This window comes from Equus asinus, chromosome 14 (genome assembly GCF_041296235.1).
Source record: "Equus asinus isolate D_3611 breed Donkey chromosome 14, EquAss-T2T_v2, whole genome shotgun sequence".
Lineage (NCBI taxonomy): Eukaryota > Metazoa > Chordata > Mammalia > Perissodactyla > Equidae > Equus > Equus asinus.
Window position 1 is genome coordinate 12356873 of NC_091803.1, and position 4467 is coordinate 12361339.

General features: G+C 44.5%; 1 long non-coding RNA gene across 1 annotated transcript; it reads right to left on the minus strand.

Moving 5' to 3' along the window:
• Positions 1-909: 909 nt before the first annotated feature.
• LOC123276863 (uncharacterized) lies at positions 910-3441 on the minus strand. The gene is made up of 3 exons (XR_011494129.1): positions 3312-3441; positions 2593-2638; positions 910-1672 (listed from the first exon to the last, which is right to left on the minus strand). It is a non-coding gene; the product is annotated as an uncharacterized lncRNA (long non-coding RNA).
• Positions 3442-4467: the final 1026 nt, after the last annotated feature.

Sequence of the window (4467 nt, forward strand, 5' to 3'; positions counted from 1 at the left end):
CGTGTTGATTGTGTGTGTTGTACACTGGTATGCTGTCCAGATCCTCGTTACTACGCTGGCACATCTGTCCCCCAGTTGCTCTGAGTTTTGTCTGCTAAGAGCTCAGAGCTCTCCCTCTTCTCCAGAGACTGGGGAATTGCCCACAGATGATGGGAAGTGCTTCACCTAGGAGTTACCTGTCCTCCTCACCCCCCAGCGAATGACTGATTGATGTGAGGTACAAAAGGCTGATTCACTCGTCTCAAGGCCGGGGGGCGGGGGGCGGAACTGGTACACTTTATGCTCCAGAACCCTCCCTTTGTGCATCAGGCTGAGGCTAGACTTTACCAGACTACATGTCTTCTCGGCTATGACCTTCTCTATCTTGCTTCATTTCCTCCTGTAATGACGTTTCCTAAAGTGCATGCCCTCAGCAAGTCTCATGGCTTTGAATCCCTGTCTCAGGCTCTGCTTTAGGGAACCCAATCTAAGACATTTGGTGCCATCACTGATCCTAGCAGGCTGACTGTAAGAATGGATTGTGGAGTTGGCCACTCTCCACGAGGCAGTGAGGACCCTGTCACTGATGGTGGGTGGAGTATTGGTAGTCCCTGGCTTGTGGTGGCTGTTCAATTGTGACACATTCACTGTGGTGAACTGGGATGGGATACAGGTGGATATACTGACTTCGGTATGGTTTGGGGAAAAAATGGAAATAATATAAGGATTCGGAATTGGGTGGCTCTTGCTGAAAGCTATCAATTGCTTGAAGAGAGAAAAATGACACAGGACGGATAACCACCAACTTAATGCAAAATGTGTGTGTCAGAGGCCCTCCTTGTTGGCATTTATGGAGACTCTTGTCTCCTGCAAACAGAATCACAGAGCTAAAGGTCAGGTGTAAGACTTAGTTGAGAATGACAACTTCAATAAAGCCTGGTGGTAATGTTTATTGAGCATTTACCATGTTCTAAACATCATGCTAAGCACTTTATGTAGATCATCTCACTTAATCCTCACTGCATTATGAGCTGGTTTCAAGTATTAGCACCCTCATCTTACAGTTGGGAAAAACTGAGGTTCAGATTAGTTCATTCATTTGCTCAAAGTCACATAGCCCATATGTGGCAGAACCAGCATCTGAACTCAGATCACTGCCTCCAAAAGCTGAGCTCTTAAAACTATGTCTTATATTATTAAACATCAAACATTATAAAGCGGTGAAACTCTGTTCTTGTCATCTGTGTGAAAAACAGTTTTGATCCAAGATGTGATAAAATCATTCAATTAGAGAATCTTTGAATTGTAATGGGTCCTGTGGGATTATCAAACCCAACCTCCCACTCAATGGAGGAATCCCCTTTCAGTCTATAGGCCGGTGCATGTAACAAGTGCTTAATTGTGTTGAACTGGAGAAGACATTCTGGCAGCTGATTATCCAGTTTCTGCATGAACCTCTCCCAGTGATGAGGAGTTCATTGCCTCCCAACGCAGCCTCTTCCATGTTAAAAAGCTCTGCTTGCCAGAAACTTCTTTCTCTGCTGAAAACGACATTGATCTGTAGTTTTCCATCTTTCTCTCATTGCTCCTCGTTGCAGGAAAAAAGTTGACAGTTTTACGATTTGAACATTTGACTGAAAAGTTTTTTGCTGCCATTCAGTCACCACATCCATCGTTGCCTGCCCTTCCCAACCTCCAGAAGGAAAGGGAAACAAAACATTAGGGTTGTATTTTGTTTCCTCAAGTTTGGTTAAGTTAGAGCAAGATTTGTTCGCTCAAGACGCTTCTTCCTTATCCTTTTTAACATTAAAATGTTGGAAAGGAATAAAAGCAAAAAAGGAACAGAACAGTAGAATCTACTTTCCAATTACATCAATAAATGGGTGCACGGAGCATGTTGAATTCGATAGAAATGTTTGCTACGCTACTGGGGCAGGGAGGAAGCCTGTGGTTAAATCTATCAATTTTGTTGTTTTTACAAAAGTACCGGAGCCATCTGTGTGCGACCCAGTCATTAGCTTGGGGTCCTCTCCCTGCAGAAGGAACAATTAGAAACACCATGTGCTGGTTCTCAAAACTTGTGCCCTGCACCTCCACCCAGAAGGCTAGATTTTCCATTAGTCCCTTATTTCTATCTTATTGGTAAGGAGCTGCTTCTAAACCTTTCTCTTTTCTCCTGACTGAAGGAGGAGGTTAAATTCCCCTTAGATTTAGGAAGGCCCAGGGAACCACCGAGACGGCGAGACCTCCTGGATTCCTAGAGAACACTGGGGGGGAGGGGCTGTGACGCACTTCCGGTAGGTTTTCCAGGACTTGTGTTTGTCTTGAACGTCTGATTTTCGGCTCGTTGTCTCTCTGCCCGGGCGACCCAGGCCTTCTGAGTTCCCGTCTGCGGGTGGCGGTGGGGACACGAGATACATGGTCACTGTCCCTAGCATCTGGCCCCGGCAGGGTGTAGAGAGAAGCCCCGCACCCTTGGTTCCGTCTGCCCCTGCCCAAACCACCTTTGTGCTTTGACTTAACCTAAATGATGGGGTCGATTAGGAAAGACTGGAGACAAAACAAGACGCTAGCATCTTTCTGCCCTTGTACAGAATCATAGGAAAACCTTACCAGAAAGTGCAGCTCCGGTGGTTTGGATCCAGGAAGAAAGAACAACCTAGAGATGTTCCAGAAAAAAAGAAGCTACAAAAATTAGGGTGGTCGCAGATTTGAACCTGTCAAATCACTGATAGCAGAACTAAGAGAAGCTCGTTAAAATCAGCATGAGATAAGGTAAATTATTATCAGAAGTACACTTGCTCCATGGGTAGTAAACTAATGAAGTACCTACAGAGATACAGAAAACATCGCAGATAAAAAATTAGAGATATTCAAGCGTGAGCACCAAAGAGGAGGAACTGGTGTGTTTTGGAACTGACGTCAACGACAGTTTTACGTCTTCACAACACGTCTGTCCCTTGGTACCTCTGACAGAGGTAGAATGATGAGCATGATAAATCATGAGTTTGATGTAAAATGGTAACTGCAACTGCTGTGTTTTATGTTTGGCTGAAAATATTACAAATATTTATCACTGATCATGAGGGCGACTAGGAGAGAATATGACTGAATTAGCACAAACCCATCACTAGGTCTAGATAAATAACCTTGACAAACTGTTGGGACTATAGTATAACCTTGATTCTAAGAGAAAAAAGTTACATTTGTTGTGCACCTGATTATGTGCTTATTTCTGTGCTAAGTACCTTACATGGTGTATTAGTCTGCTTCGCTGCCATATCAAAATGCCACAGACTGAGGGCTTAAACAACAGAAGTCTATTTTCTCACCATTCTGGAGGCTGGAAATCAGGGATCAAGGTGTCTGCAGGGTTGGGCTTCTCCTGAGCCCTCTCTCCTTGGCTTGAAGAGGACTGCCTTCTGGCTGTGTCCTCACATGGCCTTTCCTTTGAGCATGTGCACTCCTAATGTCACTTACTCTTCTTATAAGGACACTAGTCCCAACCATGTGGGGCTCCGCCCTTGTGACCTCATTTAACCTTAATTCCTTAAAGGCCCTGTCTCCAAATACAATCACACTAGGGGTTAGGGTTTCAATGTATGAATTTTGAGAGGACACAATTCAGTCCATAACACATGGCTTACCATGTATTTACAGCAACGACTTGAGTGTATCTCAGTTTTACAGTTGGGCAATCTGAGCCTCAGAAAGTTAATAAATTGTCCATGGTCAGATAGGCAGTGAGAACTGGAGTGAAGGTTATGACCCTGATGTGCTCAGCTCCGAGCCTGAGTTCTTTTTCTGCAGTATGTGGAGTATCTTTTTTCTTATGTATTTCTATGGGTATTTATACTCTCCATTTATATAGTGGTTTTAAGTTTCCAAAGCATTGTCACTTGATCTTCAAAAGCTCTGCAGGGAAAGCAAGTACTATAGTCCCATTTTACAGATGAAGAAATGGAGGCACAGTGATGTTATGACTTGACCATAACTCTGAAATGGAGCCGGAGCCTCAGGTCTCCTGACTCCTAACCTAGATAGTGCTCTATACTACAGTGAGAGATAAAAAGGTCAGGATCTGATGTTTTCATAGCTTCCTAATTCTCCTATTCTGTCAGCAAATTGCTTAAGCTCCCTTCCCCATTCCCACATCTTTCTCGATAAGGAGGGCTGACTGGGAGGTGGAGACTTGGGGCTCTTTCCTTGCATGTTCTCAGCCTCCCAGGGAGAGTTTCATTTGCCTTACATTTTCACCTCAAAAAGGAGTGTATTGCCATATTTCTCCCTTAAGAGAGCAAGATGTTGAGCAACTGCCTTCCATTCTGGGACCCTAGCCCATCCTAGTCCAGGAATGAGAAGCCTGAAGCATGTTCTTAGACTGCTTATGCCGGTTCCCCGGAATCACCTCTGTGGCACTCTGAGCAAGCCAGGGCAGGAACAGCTATGAAAAGTGGATTGTTAGTGCATAATTCCAAGCCTCAAGGG